Source organism: Aotus nancymaae, unplaced genomic scaffold (assembly GCF_030222135.1).
Source record: "Aotus nancymaae isolate 86718 unplaced genomic scaffold, 86718_ANA_hifiasm-v0.15.2.pri h1tg000010l, whole genome shotgun sequence".
Classification (NCBI taxonomy): domain Eukaryota; kingdom Metazoa; phylum Chordata; class Mammalia; order Primates; family Aotidae; genus Aotus; species Aotus nancymaae.
In genome coordinates this window covers 29,743,057-29,763,428 of record NW_026988421.1, presented here as the reverse complement: position 1 = coordinate 29,763,428, position 20,372 = coordinate 29,743,057, and positions in this window count along the sequence as shown.

Sequence of the window (20,372 nt, the reverse complement as noted above, 5' to 3'; positions counted from 1 at the left end):
GGAAAGTGCTGAGTGTGCACACATGAATGAGAAGGAAGGAGGATCCCAGATTGGGAATGATGGGGTTGGGGGTGGGTATCAAACAGAAAGGGGTGAGTGGGAACATGAGGAGGCAGAGGACGGTGAGGCAGCTCTGGGGAGCAGGCTTAGTGGTTCCTTGGGGGTGGTCTCTGGGGGAGGGATTGAGAGGCTGAGTTGCAGGAAGAGTTGGTGATTTGCTTGGGTCAGCGGATTAATGGCACTAACGAAGTTTCCGAGAACGTGGTGAGTTGGGGGGTCGGGGGCGTCCATGTGGAAAGGCACATGACTAGGGATTGATCAGGCTGAAGATGAAACAGAGAAAGCTGCCCAGGCAGCGGAGGTAGGAAACGCCAAAACCAATTACTCCTGGCCCCTCTGGCCTCCAGATTCCTCTCCTAGAGAGCAGGGAAGGGGCTGTGACCTCTCTCTGTGGGTGAGGTCACACACATAGACAGACCACTCACGTGGGTAGGTGACGCTGCATGTGCACGGGGAAAGGTTCACACATGGGAATGTGGAGACCCGGGGCGTGATGACGTCGCAAGTGCTGGTCTGTAAGCCCTCACGGGTCATTTGACTCCTCACAGATGTCTCCACATTCCACCTAAGTGTCCCTTCCCAGCCACCACACTTCTCACCAGGAGGAGCAAGGATCCCATGGCAACAGCAGAAGTGAAGAGGGTGCTGAGAATCTTCTTCATTCAGCTTTGGCCTTGAGTCTCATCTCCACAAATTTGCTAGTTTGAGCCTTCGTTTCTGGTCAGAGTAACCCTGGATTACCATTTAGGTGGCTAATTCCTTTTGCAGATAACTGACAATGTGTCAGCCTCTGGTTAAAGGGAGTATACCCCACTTCGTGAAAACCCATCCCTTTGGAAATAATCAATTACACACTGGTTCCTTTTAACAGTCCCTGATGTTTGTTGAATGAATAAGTGTGGCGAGTTGGGCAGCTCCCTCCAGGCTGAAGAATTCACAAAGGATATCAAAGCACCAGATCAAAGGGCAAGCAAACATCCCTTACAGGACCTAGAGAAGCCCTTGGTTAAAAATCAACAGCTAAGAGGTGATTGAACATAAGATAAGGGCCCTTCAAACTCACAAGGTGAACCCACTATATGTCTACACTTGGGGTCCTCAAGGAAGCTGGGGGCGGGAAAGGTGGCGAGCAGGGGCCCAGTGAGGCCAGAATTGAGCTCTTCCATGCAGAGGGGCAGCTCCCTTCCAGGCCGTGTGTATGCTGTGCCATGCTTGCATCTTCAGATTCAGGACAGAATTTGTGTTTCATGCCAGATGTTGAGTGGTGTTATTGTAGTTATTAGCAATTATGTTTTATCATAAAATCACTTTTTCTTTAAATATGTGAGTAAAAAAATTCAGCTGTTCTTGGAGTTCTATCCAGTCTATTCCTCTGGGCAATGACTTCAAGCTTTATAATGCAAGCCCACAGGCAAATGGGATACAAGCCCTGGACGTTTGCGGGGCACCTGTTGGAAACTTAACCATTTCAGACAGGGAGAAGCTGCTACACTGCTGGGGTCCAGATGGCTGTCCTGTGGGTGGGGTCGTGCTCCAAAGGTACTGCCCAGTGTCAGTACCCCCTCTCCAGACCCCTCGTCTGTCCCCTCCCCCAACCTTCAACCTCACCAGTGCAGTCACTGGGGTTCCTGACCTAAGGATGCCTCCCCCTTCTCCATGCCCCCACCCCCATCCCGCCCTGTGCCCCCACCACAATGTCTAGGAGGGAGACCGGCTCCTCTTGGGGCCTGTGAGCTTTTGTTAGGGTTATGTGAGCCGCTAGTGACAAGGGCCCTGAAACCCAACTCGACCAAACTCATAAAAGGGGTCACTGTCTCTTTAATTAAAGTTCCCTGTTTGGAGGTTAAAGACAAACCCGTTTGATGGTGCAGGTGTGTAGAGTGGGGGTGGGGGAGAACGGTGGAAGCAGCTAGAGGGAAATGGAATTCTATCCTTAGAGGGGACCAGAGAGGGGCCTCACCAGGGGCAGGCTGGCTGAGAGATGGGAAGTCTGATGGGGGCCTCTGAGGGTCCCCAGTGTGGCTAGGGTCACCAGGGGAGAAATCAGGCAGGAACAGGGAATCTAAGGCCAGTGCAGCGAGCTCTGACTCCCCTGTGAGCATGCGCATGCTGCTGGCCCAGGCACACACTACCTGCCTCCCATGATGCCCGACTGACCACTCCCCTTGCCCACTCCTCCATCCCTCCCTTTTCCATCCCAAAAGTTCTCTGATAAAAGAGGACCTAGGGCCTCATACCATCTCCCCACAGAAGCAACTTCATCACAGTTTAACATAAAAAGATCAGCTGGTATCGACCCGTAATTTGGACCCATGCCACGCTATTGGCAGGAAGACAGAATAAGTTAGGGTGGCCATGTTTCAAAAATTCTCTGTGTGCACTCAATCACGGCCCAGGGAAGGCGGGCGGGTGCGTAATAACCCAGCCGCGCTCTCCATTTCCCCTGTAGATCAATGCTAATACCAGGAGGCCCCGGAAGATGGATGGAACCGACAGGAACCTTGAAATCCCAACACGGGGGCTGATGCCTCAGCCGATAAAGGATTTCTTCACTGCTACTGGGGCAGGGACACTGAAACCTTAGGGGCCATGGGAAGACAGTCTGACTGGGGACAAAGAGATAGGGAGAGGGAGCAGCCTCTTCTTTCTGCTCACTGACACCCTTGGTCACTCACGCAGCCACTGACTGATGCCCACTCTAGAGTCACTGACACGCACGCCAACCGCTGGCACACACCATCGCTCACACTCTACCCAGCTGAAAGCACCAGTACCTCCCCAGAGACACCTTGACTCCATGCAGCCCCTCGCATGGGTCCCAGTACACACGAGTACACATGCACGTACAGAAACTCAAACCTCAACACCAGAGTGAATCAAGGTATCCGACACAGGCACACTTACCTAGGGAGTAAGTGTGAAGCAGAGAGACGTGCATCTACATGCATATGTACTTCTCTGCTTCTCCTGCCTTCCTTTCCGTGCCTCCCTTCTTCCCATTTCCCTGTGATTCTGTTTGGAACCTTGCGGGCTGATGGTCAGTCAGGGAAATTTCCAGGACCCATCGGACATAAATCACTAACACAAAAGTACACCAGGCACACAGTTCTGGTCAACCAGGCTCCCAGACGGGTGCACACACATGCTGCAAAGTGGGAGACCTGGGTTCCAGGAACAGCTCAGCACGGACTTGCTATGTGGCCTTAGACAAGCCATTTCCTCTCTCTCTGGGCCTCTGTTTCCTCATCTATAAAACGAGAGGTTGAACTGGGAGATTTCTAAGGGCCCCTCCAGGTCTGAATTTCTCTGTTTGTGACAGACACAAATTTCCTGCCAAGAGTTAACACACAAACCCGGGCAGCCCTGAGCACACACACTCGGCTGTGGTGGCCTGAAGCTGCACGCACAAGGACACACAGGGGAACACAGGCACGCAGTGCTCTTCCCAGCAAGGGTGCCTGCGGAGCTGGAAGTCAAGGAGCCTCAGAACTCACTCCTCTGAGAGCAAAGAACTGGGGGCAGCGCAGAGAGATGGAGCACTGCCGTGAGTTTGAGTGGAGGACAGAGGGGGCCTTGCGGGCTGCTGTCCGATTTCTTCCTTTTGAGCTCAGCCCAGGATGGGAGCCATTTCCACGGCCTCTAGCTGACATCTTGTGGCCATCTCCAAGTACTGCAGCTTCACAAGGCGTACTCAGTCCCCTGCAGAGAAGCTCAGCCCTCACCCAACCCACATGGTCCTCGCAGAACACTGGGCCCCATCCCTGATGTCCTGTCCCATGCTCAGCCGCCAGGAAAGGCACAGGGGCTGACTTGTTCCTCCAGTGGGGACAGATGGAAGACAGGGGGGCTGCCTTGGTGAAAGCTTCAGGGTCACTGGGTGACAAAAGGGACTGGAAAAAATGGATGCTTAAGGGAGCTGCAGCCTGTGATGGAAATCAGCCCTACACTCCCACAGCCTCAGTGTAAGGTAAGGAAACATGACCCAGGCAGTCCAGGGAGGTGACGTGGCCTTTACCTAGGGATCTCCAGGTGAAGGAGGAGACTCAGCCCCCGCCTCCTGGAAGCCCAGTCTGATGGGAAGCATTTGGCCCTCCTCACAGACAGCCTTAGCTTTAAGGGAAAAGAGGAAGGGGAGAGACATGGCTCTGCCCTAAGGGAGCTTCTCATCTTGAGGAGGGAAAAACCTCAGCCCATAGCAGTGACCTCAGTCCTATCCAAGAAGCATGGAATTTGGGGGCTTGGCAGCCCCCAGCTATCTCAGCTTCCCCTGCCAAGCCCTCATCTGGAAGTCTGGAAGGAACGTGATTTCCGTGTCTGCATCAGCCGCGTGGAGCTGGGCAGAGAGGCAAAGCAGAAGTTTTGGGGAAGTGGGCCCTCCAGAGCCAGCCCCATTGATTCTGGACAGACCTGCTCCAGATGTCTCCAGGGGTTGGGGGGTGCATTGTAGAGGAGGACCACACTTTGCAGATCCTCCCAGAGGAAGCCATGATGGAAGTTTCTGGCCTATTCCTGGACATCCCTGGCCCAGTTTCTCCTACAAGCCAGAGTCTCCTGCCACCTCTGGAGCCAGGTCTCAGAACCCTGGAGATGACAGGTCACACACAAGGCAGAGGTTAGGGGTTCCCAGCCTGGCACCAGGGCACCCGGGAGGTGCTGAGCTGATGAGTTTGTTATAAATTAGAAACTCGTTAAGAGAAAGTGAGAAAGGCTCAGAAACAGCTTTCAGGGTCCATCTTTTCGATTTCTTGTTCGGTTTGTTTATTGCGATTGTTCCTGTCTCATAAGCTTATTGCAAAACCAATAAAAATGATCTATTCAGAAAGGGAAGCTGCTCTTTTGACTGGAAGCTGCCTCTTGGTCCTGGACTCTGCCCCTCCCCCTCCCGGTGGCTGCAGCCTAGCCTGGTTGACCAGCTGTCTCCCGCCGCGGGGTCAGCAGAGGGTGCCAGATTCCTGCTCACCAGAAACTGTGTCCACCTGCCATGTAGCCACCCTGGGCTGGCCTCAGGCCTCCAACCTGGCCCCATCACCCCAATGACCGCTGCACACCAGCCGTCCAGCTCACCTCTGATAGACACACCAGGGCTGTTATGGGGGGGACAGGAGGCCAGGATAGGATCCAAGGACAGTCACTGGAGTCTGGAGTTTCAGGTGTGATTTTGGCTCAGTTTCCTCTCTGTGCCTCAGTGAGTCTGTGCCTTTAGCAGGGGCTTCCCTGCTGTGAGGTAGCCCTAAGGACTGATGATTGAACAAAGAGGCCTCCAAGCTTCTCAAGAATCGGAAGTCCTGGCTTTGACCTTGAGACAGAACAGAGGCCCCTAGCACTTTGCACATCCAGAAACCTGGTTACAATTGGGGCCCAGGGCTCAGGAATCCCTATCCCACATGAGTTGGCTCTCATCCCATCCCTGTTCTGCAAATAACACTAGTTCCGTTTAGTAACTATAATATTCCTGAGACACTGCAGATTTCTCTGGGCTACTGACTTGGTTTTGGAGTCTTTCAGATGATTATTGTGGTGAATACAGGGTTGGGGGGCTCAGCAAAAAGCCAACAGACTCCCTCACTGATTCCTGCAGAATTTCAGAGTGTCAGACCCCAAAGGGACTTTTTTTTTTTTTTCTGAGACAGTGTTGAGCTCTTGTCACCCAGGCTTGAGTGCAATGGTGCAGTCTCGGCTCACTGCAACCTCTGCCTCCTGGGTTCAAGCAATTCTCCTGCCTCAGCCTCCCAAATAGCTGGGATTACAGGTGCCTACCAGCACGCCTGGCTTTTTTTTTTTTTTTTTTTTTGACCAAGTCTTGCTCTGTCGCCCAGGCTGGAGTGTAAAGGCACAATCTCACCTCCCAGGTTCAAGCAATTCTCCTGCCTCAGCCTCCTGAGTAGCTGGGATTACAGGTGCATGCCACCATGCCCAGCTACTTTTTGTGTTTTTTGTAGGGACGGGGTTTCACCATGTTAGTCAGGCTGGTCTCAAACTGCTGACCTCGTGATCCACCCACCTCAGCCTCCCAAAGTGCTGGGATTACAGGCATGAGCCACCGTGCCCAGCCTTATTTTCATATTTTAAATAGAGATGGGGTTTCATTATATCAGCCAGGCTGGTCTTCAACTCCTGACATAAGATGATCTGCCTGCCTTAGTCTCCCAAAGTGCTGGAATTACAGGCGTGAACCCTGCACCCGGCCCTGAAGGGACTTCTGAGATCACTCTGTGCAACCCCTTCCTGCCTCAATACAGAATCAAGGCCAGAGACCTGAAGTGACTTGGCTAAAGTCCCACAGCCAGTGAATGGCAGAGCCAGGATGAGAATCCAAGGTGACAGAGCCTTGCACCACTGCCCTTTAGGGCGCTCTGCCCAGCATCTTCCTGTGTCCTGCTCATGTCAGCAAGCTCTGTCTTCTTCTTCACAAGCCAGTCCCTGCAGCCAGCGCAGGTTAACAGACCTTCCTCTCCCTCCCTGCTGTCTAATAGCAGGCCTGTTTTCTCTAAAGCAAAATCGGTTTGTTTTCCCAAGGCCAACACACTGGCTCTGCCGGAGGGCCCAGATAAGGGGAAAACCTTGCAAGGAGGCCTTTGGAGTTTCCCTGTCACTTCAAAGAGCTAACATCAACACGCTCTTCCTTTATCTGCTTATTTTGGACAAGGAGGACAAGAGGTGAAGATGGGTAGGAAGCAGTCAAAGTTGTCAGGAAGCAGAGCATCTCAAGGACTTGGCACATCTTCAGAGAGAAGCACATTGACATTTTCCCTTGATCTCTTTGTATTTGTTTATGTTAACAAACACTCAATAGAGTGCTTGCTGTGTGTCGGGCACTGTTCTAAGCACATTGTATATTCATTTATTCGTTTAATTTTATATTAACTTATTATATGTCATATAATTAATTTACTAAATCTTAATAACCCTGAAGTAGGTAGTCCCACTTTACAGATAAGGAAAGTGAATCACAGAAAGGTAAGAAGCTTGCCTGAGGCCACATAGCTAGTGCCAGAGTCACCATTCAAAGCCAGGCGGTCTCGCTCTTACCCACAGGGCCAGGATCCTTCTCTTTATAGAAGCACCAGCACACGAGCTGGAAGGGCCCTGTGACCAGGAGAGAAAGGAAGATTCTCAACATTCAGAAAAAATCAGACATGATTGGGGCCCAGTACAGTGTTCCCTGGAGTCTATCTCTTGTTAATTACCATCCTGGCCTCTTCTGTTCTTAGCTTCTTTGAAAGCCAATGTTTTGTGGTTGGGGTGACCAAGGGAAGGATAGGCAGCTTGGACTTCGGGCCCCTTCCCCACTAGCCCCATTTTGGGAGACTTCTGCTGGGTTCCGGAAGGCAGGGCAGGGGTGAGGTGCCAGCACCCACTGCCTTGTTGCTCACAGAGCCCTGCTTCCTCCCACGCAGCCGCTTGCACTGACATGTCTGAGAGGGCCTTTGATTAAAGAGACAAGTGACTTTGCCCATTCTATTGATCAGAATAAATTACTAGGAACTAATTTATGGGCCTCCCCACAGCCGATGACATGGTGGATTGTGCGCTATTGGTCAGTAAATTGGATTGTCAGGCTAGATTATTGGTTCGTATACAGTTATCTCTCATAGCAATATCAGGCAGCCCAGGTAGAAGAGTGAAATCCTTTCTCTGCTGCCAGATGCCAGGATGTGACGAGGCCTTCTCAGGGGCTCGAGGGGAGGGGCAGGGAGGGAAGAGGAGGAGAGGGGAGGAGAGGCGAGGCGAGGCCGCTGTGCAGGATGCTTATTAATTAGTGCAGCCTCACAGCATTAAAAGAACATTAGTGTGGAAACGTCTGCAGAGTGATGGGGAAATGACATTGCCGGCCTCCTCCTGATTCTCCAGCTATGGCTCTGCTGGGGAGAGCAGGGAGGGGGTTGATGAGCAGACAGGGGGATGGGAAAGATAAAGGTTGTGGGGGGGATAAGAGGCCAAGAAGAGGGGACAAGAGAGGCCACATTTGCTGGGAGTTGCAAGCAGAGCAGGTCTGCTAAGTGCCAGCGTCGCTGAGCCCCACGCGGGGGAAATGGAGCTGCCGTTCTGCTCAGTACATCACAGCCAACGATGAAAAGTTCTAGAGCTGGGATTTCTCAGGCAATTTGGCCAGTGATGCATGGGGCAGTAGATCCTCGTGCACTCTTCCGTGCTTCTGCCAAGCCAGCAATAACAAAAACTTATTTTTTGCCAGGGAAACGGATATGAGTCAGGCAACCCATCAGGAGTTAGGGGGGCTTTACCACGCCGCTGCGATTTGTACCGCTCGGCTGTTTCCCCGAGCTCTAAAGACCTGCCAGGAGGTGACAAAGGCGAGACAATTTCGAGTTCACAGTCCTGTGTCCTCGAAGCATAACAGCATGCCATTGATGGGGACTTTAAGGGGCTGTGGGTTGCAAAGTCAGCGGTCTTTTTCCCCCAGCTCACTGGGGAGAGGGGAGATGGGGTGAGGAGAAGAGCCACAGAGAGCTGAGGCGCTGCTGTGAATTTCTAGAAGAGATTTGCCCACAGCCCTGCCCTCTCTGGGCATGGCCTGAGGGGCAAGAAGGGGGTTGTCGGAGTGCCAATCTGCCTGAGGGATGAAGGCATCAACATCCCAAGTGTTCTGTGGCCCTCTGTCGCCTCCTGCCATGGGCTGCCAGGGTTGTTGCCACCCGTCCAAACTCTGGGTCATCCAATCCCTGAAGTGGGGGTGGATGAGGAAACCCCACTTGGTCGTCTTTCCTCACTCTCACGGTTTCAGCACGAGCCTGGAGGAGGCCTGCACTTTCTTTGAGGCGTGATCAGGAACACAGATAACCTGTTCTTTGGGCTACAGGCCCCAGGGGAAATGTTCAGATGGAGGACTGAGCCCTTCTGACTTTAGCTATCATTCATCTGACACTGCCGGTACCCCAGCAAGTAAACACCCGCTGGCAGAGACCCAGGGCCTCCAGCTCGCTTGAGCTGCCACTGAGAACAGCTGCAAGGAGGTCTCATCAGTGTCTACGGTGACACCAGGATCACCCCACACCCACCCTACCTCTCTTGGTGCTGCTCAGCAGGCATGGGGCATGCCGATTTGGATCCTGGGAAAAGGCCCAGCACCACAAACTAAAAATATGCTGCACATTCCAAAAGATGAAGTTCAAGGGTTAGAAGGCGCAAACCCCTCCCCCACCCCCCGCAGCCGCCTCTGCATGCTTTCTGCGCCCACTCCCGGGCCTCTGTGCTCTCCAAAATGTAAACTTGGAGTCCTTGGACATTATGAGTTTTTAGCCTGGTCACTCTCCTTTTCTGCCTTCCACTGATAAACACAAAATCAAAGGGGACAGACCCTCAAGTCCCCTTAAGGAGACGAGGCTGGGTTCAGACCCCCAAACCCCAAGGCAGTGCCACCCCCTCCTGTCTGGCTGTGTCCCGGCTTTCATTGCAGTCAGTCTGTGGAAATGAGACGCAAGCCTCTAGAACACCTGGGCCTCCAAGATGGAAAAGTTTTCAAAGCTTGGAAAAAGAAAAGTGGGCCTGCAAGCTGGTCTATAAATTAGAGACTCATTAAGAAGAGGCAGGAAGGGCTTTGGGGGCCTGTGCCTTTCGATTTCTTGTTGAGCTAGTTTATTGCTATTGTTTCTATTTCATACGTTTATTGCAAAACCAATAAAAATTATCTATTAAGAGCAGGAAACTCATCTTTTGACTTGTTGGTTGAGGTTTCTACAGAATAACCTTTAACTGGCCCAACGTGTCTGCAGGAGAGGAGAAGGCTCGTATAGTTACCTCCAGAGGCCAACCAAGCAGACAATAGGAAGGTCCAGTCTTGGGGAGCCAGGGAGAGGCCTCAAAAACAAGAACACCCTATCCAGAGCCTTCCTGGGGTAGAGCCTTCCCACTGCCATCCTAACCAGTGGCATCCTAACCACTGCTATCCTAACCTATACTGTATTTCACCTAACCAATAAATTTTTTAATTAATTGAAAATATTTAAAATTTGAGACTTTTCATCATACATGCTGATATCTGGCTTCTCCTTTTTTATTTTTTATTATTTATTTTATTTTTTTTTTTTTTTGAGACGGAGTTTCGCTCGTTACCCAGGCTGGAGTGCAATGGCGCGATCTCGGCTCACCGCAACCTCCGCCTCCTGGGTTCAGGCAATTCTCCTGCCTCAGCCTCCTGAGTAGCTGGGATTACAGGCACGCGCCACCATGCCCAGCTAATTTTTTGTGTTAGTAGAGACGGGGTTTCACCATGTTGACCAGGATGGTCTCGATCTCTTGACCTCGTGATCCACCCGCCTCGGCCTCCCAAAGTGCTGGGATTACAGGCTTGAGCCACCGCGCCCGGCCTCCTTTTTTATTTTTATTTTTTTTGAGATGGAGTTTCACTCTTGACGCCCAGGCTGGAGTGCAATGGTGCAATCTTGGCTCACTGCAACCTCCTCCAGGGTTCAAGTGATTCTCCTGCCTCAGCCTCCCAAGTAGCTGAGATTACAGGCATGCACCACCACCCCTGGCTAATTTTTTTGTATTTTTGGTAGAGACAAGTTTTCTCAGTGTTGGTCAGGCTGGTCTCAAACTCCCAACCTCCGGTGATCTGCCCACCTCGGCCTTCCAAAGTGCTGGGATTACAGGTGTGAGCCACATCACCCGACCCTGGCTTCTCTTTAAAAGTGGTAAGATCATACTGAACTTCATTTCATTCTCATCTGGAAACAACTGTTTCTAGGAGAGAGACAGTGTCTTCCCTTCAGCAGGCCCCACAGTGCCCAGTCAGCTTGCTATGCATTTGTATTACCTGCCCGGTACCTCTATGCAGCCTCTACTTTTTTCTTTCTTTCTCTCTTTTGAGAACAAGATCTTGCTCTGTCATCCAGGCTGGAGTGTAGTGATGCCATCATGACTCACTGCAGCCTCAAGATTCCTGGCTCAGGTGATTCTCCCACCTCAGCCTCCCTAGTAGCTAGGGCTACAGGCGCACGTCATCCTGCCTTGCTAATTTTTTGTAGTTTTTGGTAGAGGTGGGGTTTTACCACATTGCCCAGGTTGGTCTCAAACTCTGGGGCTCAAGCGATCCACCCACCTCAGCCTCCCAGTGTTGGGGTTACAGGCGAGAACCACCACACCTGGTCTGCAGCTCCTACTTTAGAAGAGGACTAGGTTGGAAGGGGGAGACAGTTAAACATTCACGAACTATTCTTGAAATAAAGTTCTGTAAGAATGCTTCCAAACCAGACTAATCAAATTTCTCCTCCAAGATCCTCAAAGGAAGGCCCAGGTCTAGTACCAGCTAGAAGGGAAGGGAGAGAACATTTCGTTGCACACTGATGTGCCAGGCTCAGCACCGACATTTTTTTTTTTTTTTGAAACGGAGTTTCCCCTCTTGTTACCCAGGCTGGAGTGCAATGGCGCGATCTCGGCTCATCGCAACCTCCGCCTCCTGGGTTCAGGCAATTCTCCTGCCTCAGCCTCCTGAGTAGCTGGGATTACAGGCACGCGCCACTGTGCCCAGCTAATTTTTTGTATTTTTAGTAGAGACGGGGTTTCACGATGTTGACCAGGATGGTCTCGATCTCTTGACCTCGTGATCCACCCGCCTTGGCCTCCCAAAGTGCTGGGATTACAGGCGTGAGCCACCGTGCCCGGCCAGCACCCACATTTTATGGGCATTATCTCCCTTTTACCAAGAGGGAAATTGAAGCTGGGAGATAGCAATAATTTGCTTGGGGGCAAAGGATAATATAACCCCCAGCCTGAAAACGCCAGCCCTAGAAGAGCCCAGTCACCATTTAGCCAGCTTTAAAGAAGAAACCGAGGTACACTGTGTAATTCTCCCAGGCCTCCAGGTGCCTTGAGGGAAGATTCACAACCAATTGAGGGAAAGTCCACCCAACTGTGACCCAAGTTAGAACTTGCCTCCAGAGTTACCAACACCCCTAAATCTAGTGAAAGGGAACCACAGGGTCTTTAATAATCATTCTGTCAGGTCACGGGATGGTGACTAATGGGCCTAGAGGAGGAGATGGTACAAAACACTCTAGGAAATAAATTTGGGTGATTAAATTTCAAGGCAGTTCATGGAACAGCAATCTGAGGCCTAAACTAAGCCATCAAGTTACCAAGAGAATCAAGATTTCAATTTAACCGCTGCTGCCCAGGAACCAAGCCTGCGTCTGCAAAGTATTCATGGGTTAGAGGTAGGTACCCCCAGAACTTTCTGAATAACTCTGGCACCTTGCTAACCTCAGCAATTTCTCCCAAAGGGTCAACTAGGAATAAGTCAAGGAATTCGTGTGTTTCCCTGGTTATTTCATAATTCGAGGTCTTTAAGTAAAAAGAAAAATCATAGCCCACCGAGTAAGGGAGGTAGCGGGCGGGGGAGGGCCTCCTATCAGGCTCAGGCCGGAGCCATGCACAAATCTTTGAGAGAGTCTCAGTTTACTAAACTAACAAGAGAAGCCCAAATTCCTCCAATTCCCTACTATTTCAATTGAATGCCATGTTCCCTGATTGGACCTTATCCCCAAATAGTCATGGTCTAATGTCTGGGGCATAATCCCCCTCCAACTGAATCACAACCCAGGTGCAGTTAAGCTTTGCAGGTAAGCAAGCCAGGCTCTAAGGTAAGAGCCGTTCGTCTGATTCCCCAGCAGATACTGTCCATGCTCACTGTTTCTAGTCCCTGGGGCATCACTACTTTAACTTGTTTATTTCTTTTTGAGTAAAGCCAGGGTGGGGAGAGCTGGAGCTGGTGGCAGGCCTCTGTAATGGAAGAACCCAGGCAGGGAAGAGCTTAGCAACTGCAGCTGCTCCCATCTCTCTCTCTTTCTCAATCTCTTCCTCTCTCGAGATTTCACCTCTCTCTGCCCTGGCTCCACCAGCTGTTTCCTGCAAATCCAGCTGAGACAGCTGCTGGTCCCACCATACTAAATTTCCTGGGGCCCTGGAACCCCTTGGCTGTCTCGGCCCAAATGTGGGCAAATCTCAGGCATCCAGACAAGGCTGAGATTGTTCAAAAAGCACTTTGCTAGGAAACTCGGGGGAGGGCCAAAAAAGGAAATTACAAAAGCAGAGAAACAGACAACTTATGGAACACAAATTCCTTCCCCAGCATAATTCAAGTCTAGACCCAGAATAGTTTGTTGCAAGAACACGAGGCTAAGAAGGGAGGGAAGAAAAGGTACTGCTTTTTGACCTCCTTGCTCCTCACTCTTCCTCAGTTCTTTAGGGATTGGACTTTAGCCTGAGACAGAGGTTGTTCTGGGAAAGGGCCACATGCAAAGCAGCCGCCAAATGCTGAAGGAGCCGAGAAACAAAGAACGAGGTAGACAAATCTGATTTGTCGGTAAAGGGTGTTTTATTGGGGAACTTACAGAGAGAAGCATGGTCTTGCGTGGATGCGAGATAAGTAGATTTCCGCGCTGTTACTCCCCAGACCCATGCCTTATATACCACAGGGAAAGGGTGCACACACTCCATCAGGACAATGCAAGGCGCCCCTCCAGAACAGGCAAGAATGCTACATGCGTCATAGCCTATAATTTGTGTGATAACATCAAGGTTGCTTTGTTCTTACACTAGGGACAATAAACAAAGTGGGAATCAGGAGGCATTCAGGGGACTGGGGCTACTCAGAAGTCAACATGGCGGATTAGCATCCGAGATGGAGTCGCTCTCATCTCCACAGAGGTTAACACCATTGCCATGTCTGATTGAGTTCTTGGCTTTCAGACCATGCCACCCAGGCTCCTGTCTGAATCTGACTCCCAGATCTGGGCTGTGCTGTGTCTGCTCTGGCCCCTGGTTGGGGCTCCTGACCAGGCCCCTGAATGAAGAATGCACTCCCCTGTCAACCTTCCTATGCAGGTTCTGGGCTGCCCCTTCCAGAGAACTCAATGACTCTGCTCCAACCACAAACATGCCCCCTTATCCCCAAGGCTGCCTCTACCTTTCCTTAAAGCTTAAATCAGCCGGGCATTGTGGTTCACTCTTGTAATTCCAGCATTTTGAAGGCTAAGGTGGGAGAATTATTTGAGGCCAGGGGTTTGAGACCAAGCTGGACAACACAGTGAGAGCCTGTGTCTACAAAAATTTTTTAGAAAACTAGCTGGGCATGGTGGTACCCACCTATAGTCCTATTTACTTGGGAGGCTGAGGCAGGGGGATAGCTTGGGCCCAGGAGTTTGAGATTACAGTGAATACCACTGTACTCCAGCCTGGGTGACAGAGTGAGACCTTGTCTCTTTAAAGAACAAACAAAAAAGCCAAGATCTTGGTCTATTGGTAGGCTTTGGTGCTGGGACTCTTGGGTTGATGTCTGTCTGGCAGGATGGTGGTGAAGCTATTATTCCAGAAGGCTTTCTCTCTGAACTCCCAGCCCTAGCAATCCCTCTCAGGCCCCCTGTTCCACACCAGTTAGATGCCAACCCACCTGACCTTTCTATATTCCATTGCTACACTGGACAATGTAGTAAAGCTAACAAGCACAACTATTTATCAACTGTCACCGAGAATTGAGAAACTGTTCACTCAGAGCACCTCCAGAAGAAGTGAGCTAAATGCTAGATGATGTCTCCAATTCCCATCTGTAGATCTAGGTTCGACAGAACTCCACTTCTACGTGCTCCATCGTTTATTGGAAATTTCCATCAGGCTCATTCATCAGCACCTTAGCATCCATTACCCAACTTGCCTCCAATCTAACATGTCATCCTACTATTGCCAGGTAGCTGGAATCCATTGGTCCAACCATGGGCTTTGGGATTCAAATTCTGGTCCTGTCATCTATAGCTGGAAGACCTGAGTTAAGTCATTTAACCTGAACTGCTTTATCTGTGACATTGGAATGAGTGTTTTGTAGCTCCCTCTCATGGTTAATAGGAGGAGCTAATAAAATTGCACCTGTAAACCATCTAGCATTTTGCCTGACATGTAGTAAGACTTAAAATTAATATAGATATACAGATATACTTCCTTTCCTATGCATACTGGTGCCCTATACCAGCTCTCCAAAATCCTTCAGTGACACCATCATTTCCAGAAAAGTGGGTTATCTTGGATCCATGTGACAGACTTCTCATGATAAATTAATAAATTCACATTCTGGTTTTAGGCATCAAGCCTGATCAATATGCTTTTGCCACCAGGATTAGGATCTGTTTCTGGTTGCACAGAAAATAAGTTTTCTGCACCCATAAGACTGAGGGTCAGAGAAAATTCTCCAAGTCCGTGGCCATCCCCTGAGAAAACTCCCAGGAGATAGCATGCTTATCACCCCGCTAACAACTGGTCACCTCTATATCAGATACCCCTAGATTTGCTGTCTCTCTTTCCATTTGGAACTGTTCCATGCTGGGCACAGGGTTTCACATCTAGTAGGTATTTAGGACCTATTTGTTTTGTCAGTGTGCGAGTGGGTGGGTGGATGGTTGAGTGGGTCACCGGAAATTTGTACCTCTTTTTGAGGCAGGGAAGAAGCCTAGCAACCAGGGAATCTGCCTAGCAACAAGGGTGGGAGGCAGAGGCTGCTGGAATCGTTTAGAATGGCTGACAGACAGGCAGATGTAAAAGAGACCTTTCTGGAGCTTATCAAGTTGGGGTCTCAGGCCAAAAGGAGAAAGGAGACCCACAGGGATCAGGAAAGAAGTGTGGGAGGGAGGGCAGGAGTCGAGTCGGTGTATTTGGAAATGTTACAGACACACACTGGAAAAAGCCTCATGCCTTTTCCACGTGTGCTCAAGCAGAGGGCATCCCTCCCTACTCCCACCCCGAGGAAGGTGACAGCTCAGAGTGCACACATTTGAAGAGCATACCACCTTTTCTGCACTCCAGTTTGCAAGGGTACAAAATTTTAACATATTCTGTCAAGTCTGGAGTTTTTATCAACTCAGAAAGCCACAGCCCCCTGGAAAGGATGAAGACCGATATTTGTTTAAAATAAACCCAGAGGCAGATTAAGCGACTTCCCAACACCGTCTGTCTAGGGCAAAGGAACCATTAGGAACTCGGGACCGGTCTGGCTTGAATCGTTTCCCTCCTTCCTTCCTTTCCACCCAGCACAGGACAAGGGCTTGGACATCCCCTCCTGTGAACTCTCAAGACCCTCCCCTGAAGAGAAGAAAAACCGTCATCAGCCTTTGACCTGATTAATAATTAAAACTGCTGAGTTTGAGCTGCCCCTAACAGCGAGGTGCTCCAAAACCCCAGCAAACTTTAACAAATAACCAGCTTGCTCAGGGGAGAGAGGAAGCTTTATTCACTAGACAAACTGACAATTAGCTGCTATTCAAATCCCCCTCTAGTCCTAGCATATTGGTTCTCCTTTGAAAGTGGCTCCACATGGGGTCGAATCTTTGGCCTTGAGTTTAGAACTACTGTGCATAAAATCAAAGAAAGGAAGCCAGCAGTTGAGAGAATAGAGGCTATTTGGGGATTAGCGATTTCGGAGTTAGATTTCTAATAACTTGGTGAGTGGTGGGTTAGGAATGTCCTCCAGGAGCATCAGGCAGTCAACACTGTGGGACATGTCCTCACACTGAACTGGAAAGCGGTGAGTCACTACCCTAGAGAGCAGAAATACAAAATGGCATGAAATAACGGCAACTGCAGCACCGCATGGTAATCTGCCTTTTGTAACCTCTGCAGGCTACAGCCCATGCTTACAACTTGGGGTTATGTGTGAAGCCCCAAGTTTGGCTCAAAGTTTTCTCCCCAGACAGCCACAAATATGGGCACCCTCACATTAGAGAACACATTAATGGAGAACAAAGGGAGGAGAGTGGATAAGATGGGAGTGGAGAGAAGGAGGGGGCAGGCATTCAAACTGCTCATTTTCCCCTAGGAAGCATAAGGCCCAGCCACTACGGTGGGTGAGCAAAGCAAATTGGTAATGGGTGATCCAGATTGCATCGCAGAGTCTTGCCTGCTTTCCAGGCACTTACTAAACTTTATAACTCTTTTGGGGGTAAGGCACATAAACCCAGGGTTTCTCATTGACCAGTCAGGGAGAGGGAGTCTGAGCTGGCTGGTCCAGGTCTGTTGCTTTTCCACAATACTGTAGTCCATCAAGAGACTTTTTTAAATGCATTATTTTTTAAAGGAGGGCTGGAAAATAATGATATGAGCAGCAGCTGCTATGAATTCCAGATTGCAATAGCCCAGCCTAGAAAGCACTAGAAAACTCAGGGTTTCAGAGATGGAGAAGGCATAAGACAGAGGTCCACAGATGGCTGCTTATCCTAGGCACCCTGATGTAGGGGGGGAATTCTGTGTAGCTAAATTGACCTTTATCCTTTTTGGTTTTAATTGAAGTACAAATTGCAAACAGTAAAATGGATGGTTCACAGTGTCTGGCTTGCTGAAGGTATACTGTGTATGTATTCATGTAATCACCAGTCAGATTGAATATGAAGCATGACCACCACGCTTCTTATTCAGATGGTTTCCTTGTGTCTCCTCACAGTCAATATGCATCCACCTCCCAAAAGTAGCCATATTCTACCCTCTCTCTAAATGAGTGTTGCCTGTTTTTAAGTTTCATAGAAATGGAATCACTTGGTATATACTCTTTTCTGTCTACCTTCTCATGCTCAATATAATATCTGTGAGATTCATCTATGGTGTTGTGGGAATCAATAGTTCATTCTTTGTCATTGCTGTGTGGTAATCCATTGCAGAAATATACCACAATTTATTTATCTATTCTACTGTTGGGACATTTGTGTTACTTCCATTTTTTGTCTATTATGCCTAAAACTGCTATGAGTACTCTTATATCTGTTTCACGATAGATGTTAGCACTCGGTTTTTTTTCTTTTAAAGATGGGGGTCTCACTGTGTTGCCCAGGCTGGAGTGCAGTGGCTATTCTCCCACATGATCATGGTGCACTGCAGCCTCAAACTCCTGGCCTCAAGCGATCCTCCTGCCTCCACCTCTGAGTAGCTGGGACTACAGATGTGCACCATAGCACCTGGTTTTGGTGGTGGTGCTGTTAGCACTCATTGCTGTTGGGTATATACCTAAGAGTGGAATTACTGGGCCATTTATTTATAAACAAGATAACCTGGACTCAAAGACAGTAGGGACCATTTCTGCCTTCTTCACTGCTGTATCTCCAGAGCTTGTTGCAAAGTAGGTATACTCAGTAAATATCTTTGGAAAGGATAAAAGAATATTGATTAAAGTGTCAATTTTTCCAAAATTAATGGACACATTTGATGCGATTCTAATTAGATAACAAGAAAGTTTTGATTTGGAGGGAAAATTAAATAAAGTCATTCTAAAATTATACAGAAGGATAAATGCTTTAGAATGGCAAATAAAAATGTAAAAAAGAAAAATAAAGGGTGAGACTTGTCTTCCTAGATATCAGAATGTACTATAAAACCACTGTAATTAAATCAATTTGGTATTGGCATGGGAATAGATAAATGGATCACTGGAATAAACTAGAGAACCCAGAAACAGACCAAGTATATACATGAAAATTTACTATACGACATACTTGGTATTTCAATTCCATGAAAGAATGGATTATTTAATAAATGGTGCCAAGACAACTTCCATCTGGAAGAAAATAAAATGGGACTCCTATTTTATACCACGTACAAATATAAACTCCATACAGATTAAAAACAAATGTAAAAAATAAGACAATAACAATCTTGAAAATTTAGGAGGCTACATGTTCAACATGGAGGCAGGAAGGGGGGTGCTTTGTAAACCAAGACTGGAAATCCAGAAGCTATAAAAGAAAATATAGACATATTTTATTTTACCTTGTAACAATTAAAAAACACTTTTGTATGGCCAAAGATAAAACAAACAAAGTCCATAGACAAAGAATAGACTTGGGAGAAAATATTTGTAATGTATAGGACAGATAATTTTTAAAAAATAAAAAGATTTTGTAAGTGGACAAAAGGGAGACAAATAATAGAAAAATAGGCAAAGGGCATCAACAGACACCTCACAAAAGAGCATATTTAAATGGTCAACATGCATACAGAAAGAAGCTCAAAATTATTAGTATTCAGAGAGATGCAAATTAAAACATAATGAGATATTATTTTATACCTTTTAGACTAGCAAAAATTAAAATGAGGGCAATTTCCATTGCTGACAGGGCTAGAAGGAAAACAGTGTTTACATTGCTGGTAGAAACGCAAATGTCTACAACCCTCTATAATCTAGCAACATCTTTAGAAATTGAAAACATATATTCCCTTTGACCCATCAATCACACTGTTATGTCCCATAGAAGTGCAAACACCAAGAGATTATACATATATACATACATACACACACACACACACACACACATATACACACACATTAACATTGTTTGTACTGGCCATTCTTCTCCCCAACCCTGGGGAAAAAAAACAGAAACAAATTAAAACTCAGTAATAGGCACTGAGTGGTATGCTAGTTAAAACCAGGAAAAAGCCCTGGTTTGCAGTGTTTGCAGATTTCTATGATGTAAATATTCCCGTCATACCTGATTTCAAGCTACCAGCCTGATGTCACTGAGTGCCACGTTGGAAAGAAATGTGAATAATCAGTTCCAGAAAGCCAGGGCCTCCAATAGAACCACACCTTGAATAAGTTATATATAGCACAGTCAAACCTCTGACTATTAAAAAGAATGATGGGACAGGCATGGTGGCTCTCACCTGTCATCCAAGCACCGTGGGAGGCTGAGGCAGGCAGATCACTTGAGTACAGTAGTTCAAGACCAGCCTGGGCAACATGGCAAAACCCCATCTCTATAAAAAATACAAAGAATTAGCCAGGCATGGTGGCATGTGCTTGTAGTCTCAGCTACTTGGGAGGCTGAGGTAGGAGGACCACCCAAACCTGAGAGATCAAGGCTGCAGTGAGCCAAGATCTTGCCCCCGCACTCCAGCCTGGGCAACAGAGTGAGACTCCATCTAAAAAGAAAAAAGAGAATGAGATGGTATTGTAGAAGTTCACTCGGTAGATTTCCAAAAGGTATTGTTGAGGAAAAAAAGCAAGTGGCAAAAAAGTGTATAATATGATATAATCATATTTTTGTGAAATATATATTGACAAAAAACCTATATATGTATGTGTGCATTCTATTTGCATATGATTTTATGATTTTGAGAAGATGGGGAGGAGGGAGCCCAGGAAAAAGAGGAAGGAAAAAGGGCACATTTATGCATTATACATATGTACATAGAAGTAAGATTCTGTTTAATCAATAAAAGAAAGAAAAGCATATTGAGCCCTTGAAACATGCCCTGTTCTCTATCAGCTGCTTGGAAATATAGGAACATGTGAGACATGGTTTCATTCTTACATCTAGCTGAAA